Source organism: Nyctereutes procyonoides, unplaced genomic scaffold (genome assembly GCF_905146905.1).
Source record: "Nyctereutes procyonoides isolate TBG_1078 unplaced genomic scaffold, NYPRO_anot_genome, whole genome shotgun sequence".
Lineage (NCBI taxonomy): Eukaryota > Metazoa > Chordata > Mammalia > Carnivora > Canidae > Nyctereutes > Nyctereutes procyonoides.
Window position 1 is genome coordinate 22,440,437 of NW_026575030.1, and position 23,258 is coordinate 22,463,694.

Genomic DNA, 23,258 nt, shown 5'->3' on the forward strand with positions numbered 1-23,258 from the left:
GGACGGCTGACTCCTTTGGCTTTCCTTCTCTTTAAGAAAAGCTTTGTACACCAGGATCCCTGGGTGGCGCAGCGGTTTGGCGCCTGCCTTTGGCCCAGGGCGCGATGCGATCCTGGAGACCTGGGATCAAGTCCCACGTCGGGCTCCCGGTGCATGGAGCCTGCTTCTCCCTCTGCCTGTGTCTCTGCCTCTCTCTCTCTCTCTCTCTCTCTCTCTCTCTCTCTCTGTGACTATCATAAATTTAAAAAAAAATTAAAAAAAAAAAAGAAAAGCTTTGTACACCATCACAGAAGGCTTCTAATGGCCCCACAGGAGGCTTCCATGGGCCCCACAGGAGGTTTCCAAAGGCCTCAGGAAAGAACTTGTGGCAGGTGCCCACAGGGGAAAGGGGCAGGCAGGGCATTTCCAGAATGCAGCTAAGACAAAGGGGAGAAAAGGCACAGTCTCCACTTCCACCTGCTTTTAAACTGGAAGTTCAAGCTTCACTAGAAATAGATGGTACACAGGATGGGAGTCCACAAGGAAAATAACATCCCCCAGATTGTTTTCCCTTTTTTAGTAATCAATCTAATTTGAAAGACATAACAACTTCCGCCCCCTTTATTTCTGAAGAGAGATGCAAACAGGTGATCTATTTGTACTAAAATTAAACTCCCTCTGTGTGTAGTTTCTTGATGGTATTCATATATTGAATCTGACTCACACTTTTGATGTGGAAAGGTTTTATTAACATAACTACTTATCCCAGCCCACTCCCATTGGGATTCATGGCTCTTGCCCAAAGTACATTTTGGCTACTTCTATGTTACCTTAAACTCTGGCACAGATTAACAACTCATGACAAGCACTTCACAGATTCTATGAGAAATTCCTGGCTGTCCCTGAGTAACAATCATGAAGCAAAATTGAAAGTAAGAAGCAGCACTGGCTACACAAGCAAAGACCCCCAGATTGTGCAGTCTAGAGACCCAGTATCTTATCACAGCACTGTGATCCAGCCACTTGCATCCTCAGGGTCTCAGGCTCCTCATCTGCAGAATGAGACTGCTGGACTCACACAGTTCTCAGGTCTCGTCCAGCTCTGACTTCCTGTGATTGTAAAAGACATTTAAAAATATCCCCAGGGAAAGAAATCTCACAATATTATTTAGTCATGAGAAGATTGAACTAATGATATCTAATATCCCTGGGTTCTAAAGTCTGTTATTCTATTATATACAATGTTTTTTTTAATGTGCAAAGATTACTAAAAAAAAGTTTTTTTTAAACAAACAAAACAGAAGACTCCTTTTTTAATGCCCATTTTAAAAGAACCAAAGTTAAAGATCTTAAAATAAAATCTCCAGCCATTCTGTGCTCACACACAGAGAAAGTGGGTGGATGAGATCAAAGCTGTACAACATCTGGGGTGGCAAAGACTTGTGGTAACTGGGACTGTTTGCTGATTGAAACAAGACATGACAGTTATGAGATATTATACCACAGTTCTTTTTTTAAAAAAAAAAGATTTTATTTATTTGAACAAGAGAGCAAGCACGAGCATGGGAGAGGAACAGAGGGAGAGGGAGAAGCAGATTCCCCACCGAGCAGGAAGCCTGATGTGGACCTGGATTCCAGGACTCTGGTATCATGACCTGAGTTGAAGGCAGACACTTAACTAAGCCGCCCAGGCACCCCCATACCACAATTCTAACTCTATGTTACTACTAGGTCTTTTGCCGCAGAAGGAAACTAAGATCCAAACATATTGATGACCTTATGTGAAACAAATCTCTTGACAAAGGCACAGCTAAGTGACAGAACATAGAGCATCAGAACAGCATCTCAAAATACTTAAGAAGAACTTGGATGAAGCAACCAAAGGCTTCAGCAGGTGCCCAACTTGGATGTTACTATGCAAAACCTGCCATCCAAGTTGAAGTCACCCTAGTTAACAGGCATAGATTAGTTCAGGTAACAATGGAGGTACAAAGAAGGTACAATATAGGGACAGACAGGTAAGATACATCAGCAAATAACCCCCCGAACCTGGCCATGTCAGGGGAGAGAGATGAGTAAGGGGTGAGGTCAGGTGATCAAGCATCAGAATGGTTTTGTCAGGCTCCAAGTTTAAGCAGAGACTGTCACTAACAGAGCCAGAAGTAAAGTAAACCTTCAAGGGCTTTGAGTGCCAGTATACAGAAGACACTCAAACATACGTGCTGACCGCATGGAAATTACAAAGAAGCTACTGCTCCCTGGTTCACTGAACAATATTTCCCATTCATGGCAGCTCAGACTGCCAGGTCAGCTGCAGGAGAGGGAAACGGGGATAAAGGGTAACCTCCTAAGCTTCAGGGTGCTGGGACCAGCCAGGCTCCTGTCCCCTGGAAAGAGGATCCCACTTCATCAACCACCCCAGACATCACTGATGGAAAGGAGCTGTATTATCTGGATGGGCTGGGGATCTACCAGAGAGCCAATGTCCTCCATAGTCTAAGTTGGCTGGGACTCTTGGATAAGGGGTAGTCATTTATCTGAAGAAATGCCCCTTAGCAGCACCCCTTACCCAACTGTCTTAGGGTCTTAGAAAAACTAAAAGATTTCAGGTTGCTGGAAGTAGTTGGACACAAACAAGTGACCCTCCACAGAGTCATTAAAATGAGCGAGCAATTAAAGGCTCTGGGTATCTAAATCCTGAGCACTCACATAAGGTGGATGTGATAAACCCCAAGAATAAGCACCAGCTAAGCCTGTTTTCAGAGAAAGTGTTCCCTTATTATGAGGAGAACTAGCATCAGATAAAGTAATGATCGTTTTCAGTTGATCTTTTGAGAAATTATATTTAATTTGATACTAGGTATTGCATTCCTTTAAGGTCCATTTCTTATGACACATCCATCTTCCAAAAGATAGGACAGTTAACCAACACATCCTGGATTCTGTTAGAGTTATTTTACTTGGAGAAGCATATCTAAATACAGTCTGAGTCAATGGGTTTTATATCTGGAAAATATCTAGACCTCTGATCTGCCCTAGCCTCCATTAGTCATCCATGCCCGTGTTGAGGATTTAGCTAGCCACTTACTCTATACAATCAAATTCAATGTAGTACCAATTATTTGGCGGCAACTCCAAATTTTAATACACGGAAATACACCCACATGTATATGGTCACTTGGTTTATGACAAAGGTGACACTATAGTGCTGTGGGGAGAGGATGGTCTTTTCAACAAATGGCTCTAAGCCAACTGAATAGCAAAACAGGAAGGAAAAAATAAGAGTCTTTCCCTCACCACAGAGGAAAAGCACTTTCAAATGTATCACTGATCTAAATGTGAAAAGTAAAACAGTAAAGTTTTTTCCGTACAAAATTTAGAGTAGACAAGGATTTCTTAAACGAGACACAAAAAGCGCTAACCATAAAAGAAAATATTTTATAGACTGGATTACATTAAAATTATTAATGTATATTCATCAAAATACACGAAGAGCATGAAGAGGCAAGCCATAGACTGGAAGGAGATGTTCACAAAACACATATCAAAGGATTCCCATCCAGAATATATAAAGAACTCCTACAACTCAATAAGAAAAATGCAGATAATTCAATAGCAAGGATAAGGCAAAACAACCAAAGATTCCCTTTACAAAAGATAGCATCCAAATGGGTCAATAAACATACAAAATGTTCTTGACTTCCTTTACCATCCAGGAAATACAAATACAAAACAAAACAAAACCCATCCATAAAGTGGCACCATCACATACCTACCAGAAGAGCTAAAATAGAAAAGACAAAGAATACCAATGGTTAGCAAAGATGTGGAACAATAGAAGTGTCCTCCCCTCTAGCGGAAATGTAAATTGTTAGAACTACTTTGGAAAACTATTTGGCAGTATTAAACTAAAGCTAAACATACTCATGCCCTGTAGCTTGGTAATTTCTCTCTTAGATATACACAATATACAATACTGGGTGCATGTATTCATCAATAGACCTACACAAAAGTGTTCACAGTAGCTTTATTCATAATCACCCCCAAACTGGAAACAACTCAAATACTCAAGTACTTTATACGGTGAAATGGATAAATTCCAGCATATATGTATGGTAAACTACTACACAGCAATGAATGTGACACATAATTGCTGTACTGAATATGGATTAATCTCATACATGCAACGTTTGGACAAAAGAAGACAGACGTTAAATAATATATCCTTGAAGATTCCATTTATATAAGGTTTCAAAACAGGCAAACAAGTCTTAGGGAGCTGGAAGTCACCCTAGATGTTGACCTTGTAGGGAGGGACTGGTAAATGGAAGGGGGTCGTGGAGGGCCAGTGTTCCGGAGTAATGTTCTGCTTCTTGATCTATATGCTAGTTTCTCAAGTGTGTTCACTAGGTAAAAATTCACTGAGCTTAGAATTTGTGTACTTTTCTGGATGCATGTTATACTTCCATAAAAAGTTTACAATATGAAAATACAAATGCAAATTAAATTTAAGAAAGTCTATGTGGGGAAAAGAATTCATGAAAACTGACTTGCAAGTCCAAAGCTATCAAATGACAGTGAAATTGATACCTTCTTATTGTTTAGATTTTTCTGTTCTCAAATGAAATTTTGCTTCTTTATTTAAGATTTTCAAAAACAATTGGAAGCCACAGTCTTATTTATTGAACAAGTACACACCTGAGGCTTTTTAGTCTTCATTGGAAGCTCTGAGGACATCAAAATTGTTAAATTTTGCTTGGTTTACTTTCACTTTTTCCTATGTTAATATATGGGTTTTTTAAAATGCAATTTTTCTTGGCTAACACTCTCTAATAAAGATTAACAACCCTAATATTTACATAGCCAGTAAGCAAATTCAGCTGAGCTGAACACAGTAGGCTTCAGCCAGTGGCTATCATTCAGGTCTAACAGGCTCATGCTCATTGGAAAGGGAAGATTGGGAGCACAATTATTTTAGTAATCCAAGCCAAGAAACACAGCCATGCTATTCAGGGAGGGATAGGTGGGGATGGGTAGCCATACCGCACATAGACCAAGCCTGCGCTAGTGAAACAGAGCCTGGTGGGCCAGAAGGAGCTCATGGTTTCCTACAGAACATGTGTGCTGACTTCCATCCCTTCTGCAGGAAAGCTTTTCCAGGAGATGGGATCATTCTCTTTCACTCACCAAGCTAAAATTTATACCATGTCCATGGTTTACAAAGTTTCCTAGAGACTAATATTCTATGAGTCTCTTGCTTATCCTAAAAAGAAAAGAGGGAAGTTATTATCATTCCCTTTCTGCTCCTGAAAAAAACGAAGACTCAGACAGTAAAGGGATTCCTTACAGCCCCAGCAATGGTAAGTCACCCACCAAGGACAAAGCACATTCAGTCACAGTGCTCAGGATTAAGAACAAGTAACTGTTGAGCGTGACAATGGTTCGAATGCTTCAGTCTTGACTCTACTACAGAAAGGTCATCAGCAATGGTAGAAACATGTGCCATCTGGGTAGCTTGTGGGTTGGAAACATATGAGATCTATCCATGAATATGATAGGTTTGGGTTCTGCTAGAGATGGTATGTTGTGAATACCAAACAGTATAAAAAGCAGTGGCTTTAGAGTCCAGTAGATTTGGCTTTGAATCCCATCTCTATTTTCCTCCAGAATAAGTTACTTTGCTCCAATGACCTTCAGTTTCTTTGACTATAAAATAGCAATGATAATACTTAAACATCAGAATCATTGTGAAAATTGATGAAATAATATATGTTAAGTTCCTGGAATATAGTAAGCACTAAATAAGTATTATTTCCTTTCCCTACTCCCTAAATAAAAAAAAAAAAAGAAAAGAAAGAAAATAGTTTGTATCTTCTTTAGCAGCTAGAATGAAATAAAAACATAAATCACCTAAAGTCGTATCATACAGAATAATCATATATGAATATATAAATAACCTTCTAAGCCCAATTTAAGAACCTTGGCTTATTTTTTTTTCTTTTTCACCTGGAAGTAACCTGATTAACTCAGTACCTGCTTCATTCCTGCTTCATTTTCTGGAATAGAAATTGCAATGATCTTCTCCTTAATTTCAATCTAAGTGATTAACATGACAAAAACATGTCAGCTATAGTCAGAATCCAGCTCTCATGAATTTTTCTAGGACTGATGTTGCCAAATGCTGCCTGAAAGAAGATGGTCTGATTGCCAGGTTAAGTCCAGATGTTGCTCTGGACTTACCCAGAGAAGCTGAGAGAAAGGTTCTTATATATCTGGCTACCGATCACTTTCCTTTTAAAAAGCAAATACAATCTTTTCAAAATCTACAGGTATTCTTCCATGAAAATCTTTTGCTATCTCCTCAAACTCCATGAATACCCTCTACCCATAAATTGATTCCTCCTCCCAACTGTCCTATTTCTATCCATGCCTACACATTCTTAGAATCTCAGAAATAAGAAAATAGAAGGACTTCCATTAAAGACATTGGTCCAATGTCAAAACAAAACAAAACAAAATAGGAATCATCCCTGTACTGTCTTCCAGCATACAGGAGCTAACTACTTCCTTGCTGCATTTTCCCACTCTTGGTCAAGTTCTTCCATGAGTCCATCAGGAATGTTTCCCTTATGTCTTCCCCATGCATGCCCCCCCCACCCCGCCCCATTCACTAATCCTGGTTTTGTCTTCAAGAGCAGTGCAGGGGACATAGATCAACCTTACCTTTCTTCTACACTGGAGGCCCAGCAATACGGAAGACAGCCATTATGTTTATATGCATGCTTTCTGCTCTGAGTCAAACATTCAACTCAAAAAACATCTGCTGAGGGTCAACCATGTGCATCACACTGGTTTAGGTGCTAAGACAGGAGAACTAAATAGCATATGCCATCTACACACAAGACAGCCACACTAGTCACTAAGAACAATCTGGATATAACCTGGCTTCCAGATTATTCTCTCTCTCCCTCCTCCAGACACACTATGACTTGTTGATGTTTCTCTTCAAGCATGGTACCCAGAATGCGGGAGGAAAAAAACAGATGAGTGCATTGTGTTGTTGGCATTTACCCAAAGGAACTAAAACCTTGCACGTGGATGGATGTTTAGAGCTTTACTCAAAATTGCCAAAACTTGGAAGCAACCAAGATAACCCTTTAGTCGGTGAGCAGATGAACTATGGTATATCCAGACAATAGAATATTATTCAGTGCTAAAAAAGAAATGAGCTGCTAAGCCACAAAAAGGCATGGAGAAATCTTAAATGCATATTGCTAAGTGAAGAAGCCAACCTGAAGACACTACATACTGAATAACTGCAACAATCTGACATTTTGGAAAAGATCAAACTATGGAGATAGTAAAAAAGATCACTGGTTGCCAAGGGTTAGCAGGAGAGAAGGACAAATAGGCAAAACACAGGGGATTTTTACAGTGGTGTAGGCCCATCAATTGTCACAAATATACCACTCTGGTGGGGGATGCTGACAATCAGGGAGGCTGAGAATGCGGAGGAGGGGGGCAGGATATAAAAGGGAAATCTCTGTACCTTTCTCTTTGTTTTCAGTCAACCTACAACTGCTCTAAAAAAAAACAGTCCTTTAAAGAAATTAATAGAAAAAAGTGTATGGCTGAGTCAGTGGATTATATCAATGTCAATTTTCTGATACTGCGCTAACACTGGGAGGTGCTGGAAGAAAGGTGCACAGGAGCTCCCCGTATGTTTCTTTGCAACTTTCTACGAATCTCTATTTTAAAATTAAAAGTTTAAACATAAGTAGATGGATGAGCTGCCATTGGCAAGCTCATGGATGGGACAATTCAAAGACTAATAGAAGGCCCAAACCAGGGTGGGTTTATCTACTGAAATACCTCTGGAAATGAACACCAAGGAGAATGAGAGAAGACTGCCCATGCAAGGTCTACACCCTGCCCTCCCTAGGACATAGAGCATCTTTCTGGAAGGACAATCCTGAGCTCTGTGATCTGTATCTCCAGGGCCGCCTTCTTCTTCTTTTTATTTAAAGATTTTATTTTTTTATTCATGAGAGAGACACACAGAGAGAGAGGCAGAGACACAGGCAGAGGGAGAAGCAGACTCCATGCAGGGAGCCTGACGTGGGACTTGATCCCGGGTCTCCAGGATCACGTTTGTTTTGTTTTGTTTTCCAGGGCCTTCTTCTCATTCCTATTCTGGAATGTCTGCAAGGGAAGTCTGTGGTCCATGCTCCTTGTCACCTGGAGGGGCTATGTGGATGGGAGTGGGGGTCATGAAGTATCAGGCTCCAGAGTCCAACACACCTGTCTTTAAAATACGGGTCTATGACTCCCCCCAACTGCAGTGAGCAGGCCATATTATTTGCCCTCTTCAGGCCTCCACAAAACAGAGATGGAGACAAGCACTGTAATCACATAAGGCTCTGAGAGGAGGCAACGAAATAATTCCTACAAAGCACACATAAAGCTCCAGCATCCACCAAAACCTCAAAAACCATTCGTGGTCTGAGGGCCTCCTGCATGAGGAAAGCGTAGGTTTTCAGGACACACTCTTATTCCCTTCGCAACATCAGAGAAGGTCTGCATTCTCCTGCTTGCCAGTACCTCTCCAGGGTGCCACGACATCTCACATTTTTAGCTGCTCCATCCAATGCATTTTCAACCAACTGCAGTAAAGGACCGGTTTGGTGTTTGGTTTTTTCTTTCATTTTTTTTTGTTCCAGTCTGCCAGAGGGCTGGTACTTTCATAAAATACCCTAAAAATGAATTACTAGAGACATGCAATTTTAAAAACAAAATATAAGCCCCTTTTAAAAAAATGTTTAGACTCAGACAAAATTATTTTTGGAAAATTGCTATAAAAGTTTATAAATGCTTCCTTTCAATTTCTCTACTCCTCGTTACTGACTGATAACAAATAGTTGGCAGAGCTGGGCCACGACTGCACCTCGGGTAGCGCCTCTCTGGTACCTCCTTTCTCCACGCTCCTAAATGACTTTAGTCATAAAACACAACTAAATACTTCAAATCTCTATTTTTTATATCAATGTAAATTTTCCCAGGCAGATTGCATGTTCTTTGAGCGCCAGAGTCATGTCCACTATGCCTAGGGTAGGAAAGATGATTCACAAGGGCTCAAAACTTTGCTGATGATCCAAATATTAAACAGCCACATTGGCTACTTCTACTTTTTCAAGATTTAGACGACTTGATAGCATATTTGTGAAAACCTACCCAATGAACACATTTTGTCCCTTTAGCATCCCTCCCTGTTTGCCTGCCCTCCGTGTCTATTTGTGTGTGTGTGTGTGTCTTTTTCACCACCTGCTGTAACTCCATTTAACTAAATGCACCAGATACAGTCACTGTTTCTCTTCCACTGAGGGGCAAAGCAGAATAAATCCAGAAAACAGAAAATCCCATTCATCAGAAAAGCTGGCAAATAAACAAAGAAATAGAGAGTTTATATTAATTTACTTCCAGGGGGCACTGTTATTCTCACCTCTGTGTCTCTCTAATGCTGAGCCCATAATAGCTGCTCAATAAATGTTTGTGTGAGCTGGTCAGAGTGCTGGCTGTATCTCAGGCTGCATCTCAAGGTCTACAGGTCACGTTTTCAGTCATGTCACTCAGCAGGCCAGAGCAGACAGGGCACTCAGCAGAAAGGGCCAATGAGTGGCAGTGTTATAGGAAGGAGCCTCAGGCTCATTTAGACCAGTGGTTTTCTACTCCTGGCTGCACAGTGGAATCACCTGAAGAATTTAATTACCCAGGCCTTCCTCCCAGACCCAGAGATTTTTTTTTAATTGTTCTGGGGTGAAACTGGAGCATCAGCATTTCTCAGATTCCACAGGTAATCCCAGTGTGTGGCTATGATTTAAAAAAACCCCACTGAGTCGCAATGTCCTTACATCCACACTGGTACTTAGCAGAGCAGATGTTCGTTCCTTAAATGTTTGTTGAGTGGGTGAATGGCTCAATCAATAGATCAATCCACTGATCAATCTAATTTGATCCAACTGGATTCAAATCCAATCATCTATCCAATTACCAGAATGAGTCTGCAGCAAATGTGGAGACAGTTTTGACTCCTGTCTCAGACTCCTCACCTCCAGTAAGCACCTTCTCCAAAGGTCTAGTCTTAGACTCTGGCCAGACAGAAAGCACTCCTCTCTCATTCTCTTGCTAGAGGGAGGGTGGCTTTTTCTGGATCACTGGCCCTAGGAAGGCACTAACTTAGCTCATCCTCACCTTTCTCAAGCAGGAAACTCTTGAGCTTTCTCAAATACACACCCAGAAGGCCCCTACAAATACCACTGGCCTCAACTCATACAGGATGGGAACATGTTATCTCATCTATTTTTTGTGTTTATTTAATAGTTGTTCCTCGATTGTTTTTCTGGCAGTCCACGGGTCCAGGATGCTATCTCAGACAACAGACTTCCAGAGCACAGAAGCCCAAGAACACTTGGTACAAAATGACTGGTTTGTAAAAAGTCTATTAAGTGCATGTTGCTGTTGCACTGCTTTAGAAGGGCAGGATGGACAGGAGTGGGAGCTGTGTGTGAAGTGAACACGGGGAAGAGGGGGAAGCAATGCAATCAATGTACAGGCCTGGAAAGGGACATGACATGCTGGCTGCCCACTGTGGGCAGGCACAGGTGACACATGTGATTAGGCACTGTCCACCACCCCATCCCAAGGGGCGGGGAGCAGCTAGCCAAACTCCCAGGTCTCTGCCGGGAATATGTGCCTGGGTCTGCCCCAGCTTCTGACCCTTGGCTGCTCCCTGAGCTGCTGCCACTGCTGATGCTATTTTTAGCTGAACAGTGGCTTCTCCCCAGCCTCCCCTTCTCCAGCTTATTTTCATGACCCCAGAGGAGCCACTGAACTTTCATCCTCCCTGTGGACCCTAAACCTCCCACTCCTCCTCAAGGCTTACACGGAGTCAGTTCAGGATACAACATGGGGATGTTTGGAAGGAGATGAATATAGGGTAGCCAGGAAGTCAGTTGTGAAATCCAACACTTATTTTTTTTAAACCAGGGAAAAATTAAAGGAAATACTCCCTCTGTTCCCAAAAGGCAGATACTTTCTGGGTTCTCTCTTCTCTGCAGGCCTGCATATTGATGGCATCCCACCACTAGTACTGACAGGCATTTTCTGGTATATTTCTGTCTTCTCACTAAAAGGGGAAGAGAAAATTTGCACTAATATGGGCACCCCTGTTTCCTGATGCTCTGTTAGATTCTATTCATGGTTTTTCTCATATAAATCTTACAATCCAAGAGCTAAATTAGGGGCCCCGCCCACGGTCACACAATTAGCAGAACTAGGATTCAAACCTAGTGACTTCCAAGCTTACCCTGGAACGCAAGCCTCAGACTCCTGTCACCAGAAAGAGTGACCTATCCCCAGCCCCTTAGACAATGAGCTTCCCAAGGCAGGAATCATGAAGCCCCATTAGATTGGTATCTCACTGAGTTCCATAAATCACGTAGACTGACTGAACCACCAGCTTCCAGAAAAGAAAGAGGAAAACATAGTCGCCATCCAAAGGCCAATGAAATATGAAGAAATATGTGCCTTCTTTTTCTCTACCAGCTTCTAAGGTGGCTGGAGAAAAAGAGGAAGGCGTCCAGCCAAGAGTGGTCAGCTACAGACCATCCTAGAGTCAGTAATAACATTTCCTGGTCCCAAAAGCACGTCTCTCAACTGTAGGGATTCTGAGAAAATGATTCATTCATTCATCATCCAACAGATATTTACTGAACACCTACTGTCTGCCAAGGCATGTACTTGGTGTTGGGGACGGTGAACAAAGTATTCAGCGTCTGTCCCGAGGAAGCTAGCAGCTAGAGGCGGAATGATGCTGGGGCTCAGAGGCATTTGTGGAGTAGTGGCATCTCCTGACATACTACCTTAAATTTAGAGCTCAGTTTTGTGAGAGGAGGAAAAAGAGAAGTAAAGGAAACCAAACACGTTGCTATGCAACCAGGATGATATATTCTTAGCCAGAGCAAGCGGAGCAGCAGTGTGGTGCAGGGAGTGGGTGGGGGGAGGAGACGTGGGGGAGGTGGCGGCCCAGAAGTACCAACGGGAGGCAAAGGGGTGCACAGTGAGCACCCCCGCTGCTGCGCACATAGGCTTCACCCCTGGAGCAGCTCACAACTGGCCAATGCTCACCGGAGGTAGCCAGAATAATGTGGGGAGAGGCCCAGGAACCACAGAGAGAGGGCCTCCTGCCCAGCTGCAGAAACCCTTGTTCTAGGGCCTGGAATTAACCTTCCATTATTAAATCCAGGTCTGCACTGAATACAAAGAACAGCATGAAGCCTGGCCTGCTTCCTGCCTGGGGGAACACACAGTCCACCCGGGGAGTACGACACACGTGCATAAACAGAGCATCAACAAGCATTTATTAAGCACCTCTTGCATGTTCCTTCTGCAAAGCGCAGGATGCTGTGGGGCTGAGGGAGAGCTCACACCAGTGTATAGCGTGGTGCGGATACATGCCTGCAGGGACACAGGCCTGAGTGTTAGACCTGGCTTGGCCATCCACAGGCTCTGTGCCGCCTGCAGCGAGGCTCTCTGGCCCCCAGTCTCTGGATCTCTAGAATGAGCAGTTCTGATATGGCTGAGTCCCTGACACTGTAAATGCAAAAGGACTGCAGAGACAGCAGAATTGGGCATCAAATGGAATACTCAGGAAGCACTCTGAAAGAGGCAGGACTTGAGGATGCAGTGAGGGCGGGCGTCTAATCTGTACTGAGGGCCTATTATGCACCCTTAGCTGACCATAAAGAGTTGTTTCCTCATTTTTGGGGCTGAAAAAGCCTAGCCTCAGGGAGGTTAAGTACCTTACTCACAGCTACACAGCTAGGAAGTAGCAGATGCAAGATTCAAACCCAGACCCACCTGGCTCTGTGGCCTGTGCACTTGGCACTGGGTCACACTGCTTCTCAAAGACGGTAAGGCTTGCGTCCCAACGGGAAAGGAGAAGGACCGCAGGAAGCAACATGGGCAAAGATGTTGATGAGAACTGGCTGGGATTAATGCGGGATGGTTCCTGGGGATGAGGACGGGGCCATGAGAGTGAGGAGGGTGTGGTGAGCAGAAAGAATGAGAAGCCGGCAGTCCCTAACCCACACCCTGTACTGCGCTAAATGCTATGGAAAAGAAAACAGTATATTAAACAGTCCTTGCCCTGAATTAATCTGCAACCAGGGCGATAAAATGTGAAAATTAACAATTAGTGAAATGTTACAAAAATGGCCAAAGAAGGCATACAAAAATAAATCACAGCACAGTTTAAATGGGGGAAGTGGTGCTTCTGATTTGGGTGGGCTCAGGAGATTCAGTGCAGGACAGGGACTGGAGGCAGGCTTTAAAGGATTCCCGGAGAGGACAGGTGAGGGAGAGGGGAGACAGGTGAGGACCTGTGGGACAGTAAAAATCTCATCCTTTGGAGAAAAAGCAGGAAACATGCTCTGTGGAAGACCACTTCACTTAGGACAAAGAGCTGGTGGGAAACACTACAGACCAGTTGGTTGGGTGAGACAATGGGGCCTCCAATGAGGTAGTGAAGGGTCCAATCCTTCACCAGAAGGCTATGGGAAGGCTGTGCTCGGGCAGGAGAAAGAAATGGCCAACAAGGAGTTTAAGGAAACGAAGACAGCAGTGCTTGGAGGACCAGGGAAGGCACTAATGGGCATGGGGTGACAGGGTCCCAACTAGGCACTGAGGATGGCAAGGAAGCACCAGTCTCTTGGGTATTTCAAGAATGAACAGAAAAATCCTAGTGACTGGGGAGCAGAAGAAGGAATCAAAATTAACCTAACTTCAAACCAAGAGAACGAGAGTCCCATATTCAGAACTAGAGAAGCCCAGCAGAAAATAAGATTTGTGGGGAGGGTGATGATGAGGTTGATCAGTTTCCTATTAGACATCCTGTGTAAGGTTTCTGTAGGCTATTCAAGTGAAAAAAAAAATCATGAATCCCAAACTGGAAAAGGAGACCTGAGGCTGGGGGAGGGTGGAAGGGGTCTCCCATCATCCAGGGTGAGACAGCCCTCCGCTGCTCCTTAAGCCCCCAGGGAAGGCAAGGCAGCTGCCGTGTGAGTTAGGAACTGTATGTCCTGATAAGAGAAGTCACAAGGAGGATGGAAACAGAATCCCCGAGCCAACATTTAATTATTCCCCTCAATAGAGCTAAAGAAGCTCTCAAACAGGGTCAGGCCCAGAAGAATCTAGTACACTTCCCTCTCTCAGCAGGACTTCTTTCTGGGATCACCAGCCTCGCCAGGGACAGAAAATCACCCTGCCCAGCATCTTGGTATAGAGACACAGGATAAGACTCTGAAGTCAGAAAGATCCGGGTGTGAATGACAGTTGTTCCCCCGAGTCTCCACAGGCATCAGGATGCCCCACCTGTCTGAAAGGTAAATAAGCTAAGTGTCTTAGTGTCAGGTGCCTGGCATAGCGGAGGGCATACAGATGGCATCACCCCCACCTGGGAGCAGGCCTTTCCATTCCTATTCACTCACTGCTCAGTGATACAGTTTTTCCATTAAGGCCTAGTTACATGCCCTGGGGCAGCACAAAAAAATGTCAATTTCCCCTTCAACCAGCCAGAGGTTGGTCATGTGGGGTCTGGGCCACCACAAAGTGAATTCTATCCTCATGATAAATTCTGACAGACATAGAGCAGAAGAAGGCTATAACTGCCCAGATTCCATAAGCGCAGCCCCGGGCTCCCAGAATACCACCTGCAGCTGAGTGTCGGGGGCACCTGAAACTCGACCGTTAGAGGGCTACTTCTTTATTTAACACACTTCTTTTAAATATAAAACTGTCCTGTGAGGAAAGCCCATTAATCTATTACCAGTCAATCATCAGTTACAAAATATACATTAATTTATCAGCTGCCTGGGCCAGCAAGGGTTTTGACACCTTGGGGAGGCGGGAGGGGGTCCTCTTGGAGCTGAGATCACTGATCCTATTTGCAGAGGTTGAAGGGAGTCAGCAACCATTGGGCAAAGGGACCCGACAGAGCAAGCTCACAGCTTCACGGGGGATCTGAATGAGAGAGGCCATAAAGGAGACACCCTGCTGGCTGGAACTGCCAGGTGACAATGTGGGACCCCAGGGGTATAATACGAGAGCCACCGGGGCTGAACCTTCTGCGCCTCCCGGAAGCACATTGCCACCTACCAGAGAAAAGCCATCTCCACCGCCCATAGAACCAAAATAAAAGGGATCGGACACCTGGGTGGTGGCTCAGCGGTTGAGCATCTGCCTTTGGCTCAGGGTGTGACCCTGGGGTCCCAAGATCGAGTCCGACATCGGGCTCCCTGCGTGGAGCCTGCTTCTCCCTCTGCCTGTGTCTCTGCCTCTCTCTGTGTGTCTCTCATGAATAAATAAATAAAATCTTTAAAAAACAAACAAAAAAATATAAAATAAAAAGGATCAAGGTGTACCAGGAGAGACTGAGGCCAGAGCTAGGAAGCACTTCCAGATAATGCAGAAATTCTGAGCTCTGCTTTCCTTGCCCCCACCACTCTCCCGAAACTGTTCCTTCAAAGATGACCCGTAATCTCCTGACATCCAGACCCCGGGGTTCTACTGCCTTCTCAGCAGACTAAAGGCCAATGCCCACACGCTCCTGGACGCCACCGTGGAGGGAAGCGGGGGCGCCCTGGCATGACCGCTTTCATCTTCCTTCCAGCTGTGACCCAGACTCCGCCTTGCTCCTCTGTGCACTTACCCCAGGCGGAGGGGCCACGGTCCGGCAGGTCTCAAGCAAGGCAGGAAGGACTGGTTCCAGAGTCCACCCCACACAGGGCCTAGCATATGGCCAGTACATAATAAGTCACCAAGAGAGACAGTGAATGCATTAAAATGCTGGCCAAAGGGACCCCTGGGTGGCTCAGCGGTTGAGCATCTGCCTTCAGCCCAGGGCCTGAACCTGGAGACCCGGGATCAATCCCACATCAGGCTCCCTATGTGGGGCCTGCTTCTCCCCCTACCTGTGTCTCTGCCTCTCTCTCTCTGTCTCTGTGTCTCTCATGAATAAATAAATAAATAAATGAATAAATAAATAAACAAACAAACAACCTACCTTAAAAAATTAAAAAAAAATGCTGGCCAAGGTACGGCTCAAGTGGATCACGCCATAGGAAGCCAGCGAAGGCAGGGCGCTCGGTGGGGTTTGCGAGGAAGCTCCACTTACTCAACCGATGGCTGGACTGTGGCACACAAACACCCAGTCAGCATATTTTCTCCAGAGAACAAGTGAAACGGAGGCCTCAACCTCAGGGCCCTCTGCCCCCTGCACTCGGGTCTTCTGCATCCCTGGAGGCGTTCCCACAGAGGACCCTATGACCACAGAAGAACGTCCCAAGAACGGATCCCGAGAGGAGAGAGCTTCGCTGCCACACAGGGACCCTCCTGCTCGGGGCCAGCTTCTCCAGCAGCCCCGCTGCAGGCCCCCTAGCGCCCTCCCTGACCCTGCCCTTGCCTGGGATGCACCAACGATCTCTGCAACGAGCTCTTCCTGCCATCCTACGTCTGTAGTGTACGCACCATGGTCCAGACACAGATGGACAGCATCGGAGAACACCACCCTCCTCACCTGTGGGCCTCTCACCCCATGGCATCCCCTTTCCTTCCAGCAGAGGTGCCCTGGCAGCGATGCCATGCTCTCCCCCCAACAAATGGGGAGCTCTCCGGGGAACCAAAGCCATGACGGAGAGCCACCATCGGTCCTTGACTCCTCCCGCTCTGTAACCACCACTTCCCTTCAGCACCCAGCAGCGAACACCCAGTGTTGATTCTGCCCTTGCGGGCCCCTCCCCACCCCTGTTCCCGCCGGGACTCAGAGCCACAGAACCAAGAGGCGCATCACGGGATGGGGAGAAGTGACTACGGGGGGAAGGAGAGGTGGCAGGCGGCGACGCCCTGGAGGACCTCCCGGTGGCTTCAGCAGTCTCTCAGCCATGCTGTCCTGGCCACCCTCCCACGCTCGGCCCTGACTGTTGAGAGGTCCCCTCCCATCCGCTGCTCCACCTCTGCCCATTGAGCATGAAACACTGAGATCTGTCGGATATTCTGAGCAGCAGAGCCCATGCGAGAGAGTTGCCAAGGCAACGGAGCCCTCTTCTTTGGTATAAATACTCATGGGTGATACCCCTGAGGAGTCGAGCACAGACACCTCCCCCTCGTCTTTTAGTCGGGCCTGGTGGGCTTCCAAGTCGGAGGAGCCGTGGCTGCTTCAGACTGGGCAGTGGAGGGGGCGAGGCCCTCCAGACCAGTGGAGTCACCGTCCAGGGTACAGGCCAGCGGGAGAGAGGACCTTGCAGTTCAGACTGGATGCCCAGCTCCCCCTGGGCCAGAGGCGGGCGTGGGGACAGACAGAAGGCTGGAAGGGCACGTCTGGAGCCGCACTACCGGGCATAGCACCCAGAACAGGTCCGTGAACCCTGAGATGCCGGCCTGCTGGGGCCATCAAGAAACGGTGGGGACTTTATGCTCTGGCTAAGGCTGCTCTGACCTCCCTTCTTTCCTTTTCTTTCTTCTTTTCCACACCTTAACGTCTGCGCCTCTTCCAGGTGGCTAATGGTTGGCCCGAGGCCTGAGGGTGCCATGCATGCAAACACACACCACGGACACCCGGGAAAGGGGGTTGTCTTCACATGGGAGCACAACAGGGCAGATCACAACTAGGGCCTGGACGGGGGCAAGTCTCACTCCGAAAGCAGACACAGGTGGACTGGGACAGAGACGGCGCGGGACGGCAGGCAGGGACGGTTCTGGTTACTTTACCTGGACCGGAATCAGCTGAGAGCAGGAGAGGCCTCGCACACGGAAGGACATGTTTGCTGATGTTCTTATACCTTCCTTCACGTACTCAGATCACCCCTGTCCCCGGTGCCCGCAGTCCATAGTCCAGGCAGAGGGACAGAGAACCAGGGGCACAGAGCAGGATTCAGAAAGATGATCTACCGCTGCCCAAACTGTCCTGAACCAGTCTGCCTTCGGCCACAAACTCTGCTAAGCCCACTGTTCCCCAGGGTCACTAACAGCCACAGCTAACACACTTCAGAGCCAAGAGGAAAAGAAAGAAAAGTCAAATGCCCCTGCCCCGACCACCCAGCTTGGCAGTGCCTTTCTCCTCTCAGGCAGAGGTCACCAAGGGGCTGGCTCTGGGCAGGGCTTGGCTCAAGGTCCTCTGTTGGGGTCAAAGGCCAGGCTGGTTGGGAGGGCCTGGGAGCTCCCAGAAACATGTTTAGGACTCACCAGGCCATTCCTGCATTTACAGGGACAGAGGCTGAGCCACCCAACTCTGAGGGAGCCCAAGGGCTTGTCTTCCTTGGTGGGGGGAGGGGGGGTCCCACTCCTGGCTCAAATGCCATGCACACCACCTCTCCCAGCAAGAAGTAAAGCCCGTCTGGGTAGGAAAGGGAAGGATGGCCCTCGCGCAGCCAGCAGCGGAAGGGCCTCGTTCAGTGAGCTCCACGGCGTTGGGCAGAAAACACACCAAAGGGGCTACCTGGCCTGGAGCCAGGCCACCAGCCCTCCTCCGTTACCTCAACGCCACTGATGAGGCTCTCGGAGTGGAAGGGGATCTCCACATTCTCGACAGGGTCCAAGCACACGGCCTCTTCTCCCACTCGGCCCCAGGCAGTGGGCCACGTGCGCAGGGCCCGCACCTCACGGCTGCAGCATCAGGCCCCCGCATGGAGTGTCCTGCTCTGGGGGCTCCTCACACGCGGCCTCCTCTTCCATCTGTGCCAGAAACAGCCGGGTGCTGGGCGCCGGCTCCTAACACACCTGCCCCGGGCCTTGAGGAGACTTGGGTCAGCGCTTGCTGAGGTGAGTCTCTGCTTGGGTGAGCTGCCTCTGCAGGAAAGGACACCTCGGTTTGCCTGGCTGGGGACTAGGGACAGATGTGGTGGACACGGCCCTCTCCCTCTGCTTGGAAATCCCCAGTGCTTGTGTTAGCTACTGACGGGCCCCTGCTCCTCTCTGCCCCTTGAAACCACGTCCTGCTGCTCACATTGCCTCTGGGGTCCACCTCGCTGCCCTGCTCCTCCCAACAGCACTGCTCCAGGCAGGAGGCCTCACGCGGCTCCTGCTCTCGGTGCTCCTCCTGCAGCTGCCGCTCCTCCTCTGCCCACTGCGTCTCCCCCAGCCAGCCATTCTCTTCCTCCTTCCCTGCTTTGGCCTAGAAGTTGTCTCTGCCAACCCTTCCAATCTCAGATGTGGCACCGGTCTTCTGGTACACAGAGTCCACGAGGGGCCCATGTCCTAGAAACGGCTGCTCTCCCTGTGGAAGGCAGAGTTGGCACCTGAGGCCCTGGCCACCTTCCACCTGATGCACTCAGGCTCCATGTGCTCCTCGGTCCTCACATCCACAGTCACACGGGCCCCTTCAGAAAGCTGGCCAGCATGCTGACATGGTTGGTGCACACTCCCTTCCACACATCGTTGACACCCTCACCTGTCCCGTTGACGAGGACAAGCTTGGGCAGGCTGGACTTGGGATCCTTCACCCTTGAGATCCTCCAGAAGGCGTCCATCACCTTCCCGCCGTGGAGCTCCTCCTCCATCTCCCCCAGGCACCCTCCCCAGTGCCGGCCACACAGATGTCTCTGCCGTTACCCTTATAGGTAGGGAGCCCAGTCAGCTGGGAACATCTCAGTGGCTACTCCTATGCAGGCCTCCTGCAGCGCCCGCCCGTTCTGGCTCAGGTTCACAGCCCCAGCCAGCCCCATGGTCCCTGCGTCACCATCACCCTGACCTCTCGCATTTTCCACACTTCCTCCCAGACCCACAAAAGCACAAACTGCACAAAAGACAATGAATGCTAGGATCAAGCAACCATGTCCCAGTGCTGTTTGGGGAAGACCATGCCCTCCTACCCCTGCCCTGAGCAGATGTCCATTCAGCCATCCTCTGCATCCAACCCACACCCACGGCATCAATTTTAGCCCATTCCCTTCCCTAGATCCCAATCCTCCCATCTGTAAAAAGTAGCAGAGGAGAGCTTTCCTCTCCTCCTTCCAACCTCCAGTATTTCCAGAAAAGAAAAAACAAACAAACAAAAAAAAAAGCAAAATGAAATTTTATGTGTGAGGACTCCTCAGAGACACTCTTCTAAGAAGTATCAGTACCAGCAGCCCTACTGCCAGAGGTAGGGGTCCCTAGGTAGGGGTCCCCAACAGTCCTCGTTCTCGGGCTCTGAGGGAGGGATAAAACAACAATCCAGAACAAGTATCTTACATTCATTTCCCCTTTCCATCCCCATCCTCACCATTGCTCCCCACAAACATCCACTGAACCTAACCTGAGCTACCCACACACTAGGAGCCATACCCCAACATCACTCAGCCCATTATCCCCGCCCATCTCACACTCACTCAGCCTGCAGAACCACTGGGCCCAGCCTTCCCAAAGCCTTCCCCAGCCACACAACCCAAAGGATTCTTCCCCCAACTCTCGAAGACCTGTCTGCACCAATTACGGGATACATCATACTCTGCATTTTATCATTTATTTTCTTTGGTGGCCCCACATAGCATTTAGAACAGTGCTGTGCACACAGCAGGCACTTAGGTGAAAACTTGTTTTGGGTGCATTTTTAAAAATCATTCATTTTCAACAAAACCTGGCTACTTGAGTCTCCAGGTGTCCAAGACATCCCTCCAGAAGGAGAATGGAAACCTCCACATCCTCTGCTGCATTTGCCAGCACAGCTCTCCTCCTCACCTTCTAAACACACATTCTTGCTCTGTCCTGGAGCTTCCTTTCCAACGTCAGTTATCCAAACTGTCACAGCTGCTCCCCCTTATCAGACCTTTCCCCTATTCAGCATGACTCAGGACCCCACTCCCCAACCTCTGACATCACTAAACCATTTCCTAAATGTCCTGTGGGGCACAAACAAGGGGTAACGTTAAAGCAGCATCACCAGCTTCATAGCACACACTCTGGGACATGGACATCCGTGGCCATCCTCTGTCAGGCCACACCTCGCACCAGCAGTCTGTGTCCTGGGTTAGGAGTCTAGGACCTCTTAGATTCCCTAAACCTCCACTCAGAATTTCTAAATATGCAACAGCTAGTATGTTTCCTGGCAGGAAACTGGTATTGTTCTTCCCTGTGAGGAAACTCTAAAGACCAATGAGTAAAAAAAAAAATAAAATAAAGACCAATGATTTCTATCTTCCTCCCAGAGGTTAAGTAGATATCAAGGCCACCCCATTTGTCCTCCCAGGCTCCCTTCAAGGCCTAGAATCATGGTAAGATGGTGGGCTTTGCTACCAGGCAAGCAGGGTTCAAATCCTTGGACAATTCGGTGATGTGCTTGATTTAATCAGCATCTGCTGAGTGCCTATTTTTGTTCCAAGGGATGAAGGACCAGCAGCAGCAGCGATACCTACTTTAGAAATGTAAATTCCTGGGCCAACCCCACTGATGGAGCTGCCCTCATAACCCTTAGGAAAACATGGCCAAAGTCAGAACATGACCAATGTTCAGCTTTGCTCATCAATGGATGCCAGGCTGGGACTCCAACGGAGCAGAGGGAGGCGGGGGGGGGGGTGCACAGGGAAATAGTTATGTCATTCAGTGGTATTTAGTTTCCCAATCACAAACTCTGAGAGTGGGGCCAGTAACGTGTTTTAACAGACTCTCCAACTGATTCTGATACATACTCCACTTTGAGGACCACGAATCTAGACCCTCAGATACACAAAAATGGGAAACGTACAATCTAGACCAGAGGTTCTTGTCACTAGCTACATATTAAAACCATCTGGGGAGCTTTTAAAATAATACCAAAGCCTGGTCCCATCCCAGACCAAGTCCATTAGGATCTCTAGGAGTACACAAATAGCCATAATGCAATGTGCAGAGTGCGAAGACTGAACAAGTGTACAATGAGAAGGGAGAAGGCAGCGAAGAGATCAGAGGAAGTGGCTTCACTATATGCACCTGTTTTCCCATCTGTAAAATGGGGATCATAATGTCCATCTCACATGAGATGATACGTATAAATGCCTGGTATGCAGCAGATGCTCAGTCTGCATCAGTTCTCTCCCTTCCCCCAGACCAGGCCCCTTGCTGACTCTGAGCTCGGCAACTAGACCGATATATTTAGAATGTCCCCTACGTGGGTTCATCATTGAGAATCCCAGCCACGAAGGAAAAGGACTCACAGCAAGAGTTCTCTCCAGCAGCCATCTAGATGTCCCCAGTGCCTTTAGTCACTGTTCTGAAAAACAGCCTGAATCTTTGGGAACCAGTCTGTCCCCAGAGGGCTGCTCATAGCTCAGACTCCAGCTCTAACACCCTCAACTCTTTCAAAGAACAGCTCTTTAAAACAACTTTACAAAGGCCATTTGAATTACACAAGGAACACATTGTCCTATTCCCACTCTTCTCAAGCTCTTTTTGCCTGTGGTTCCAGGCAGGTCCACTGGCTCGGGGTGAGCTCTCTCCCCATCAGGCGGTCCTCCCTGATGCAGATCCTCTCGTTATTCAACCTCTCTTCCCAGCAACATCTGAATTCAGGTTTATAGGGGATTTGGCAATAACCCCAAATTCATCCACCCCCTCCCTCCCCACAAGGCACAGGAGTGGGTGGGCAGTCACAGAGAGTACCCTGGGTCCCCTATGATGCTGCAGACACACAAGCAACCCACAACCCTCCCAAATCGAGCAGAGAAATGGGACTTCCTTGTAGCTGCCTCCTTGGACTCTGTGCTTATCCCAGAAAACATTTTTGGTCTCCTGTTGAGAACAACCTTTGCTGTCATTTTAAAATAAACAATAAACAAAACTGTCATTATTTTGGAGGCAAACCTTGGCTTTTTGTTTTTGGGTTTTGTTTTTTGTTTTGTTTTGAAGACTAAAACCACTATCACTCAGCTTGCCCAGATTTGATTCCTTCTTTTCCTAGATTTCCCCCAGTGAAGCTGGGCTGTTTCCAAAAATCAAATTAACATTCAAAGAACAGGGTTTTGTCACCATTAAGAATAGTTCTGAAGTAAAGAGAAAAAAAAAAAAAAGAAAGAAAGAAATCTGCAGCACCACACTGGAAGATAGTTCCCAGGATGCAGAGCCCACAGGGTTTGATCACAGGTGGCATCCCTGGCCTCGGCCTCCTCCGGGGCCTGCTTTGAAGGGAGTGCCACTTCGGGTGGGAGTGGGCAGGGAAGGGGTCAGTAAGCCATCATCTCTGAGGGGCTTCAGAAAGCAAACTTCCACACCAACTAAGG

General features: G+C 47.4%; 1 protein-coding gene and 1 pseudogene across 15 annotated transcripts in view; both read right to left on the reverse strand.

Moving 5' to 3' along the window:
• The window catches only part of KALRN (kalirin RhoGEF kinase), a 656,901-nt gene that overhangs the window by 537,700 nt on the left and 95,943 nt on the right, over positions 1–23,258 (reverse strand). The gene's annotated exons all lie outside the window — the stretch shown is intronic.
• LOC129503994 (drebrin-like protein) lies at positions 18,480–19,751 on the reverse strand (annotated as a pseudogene).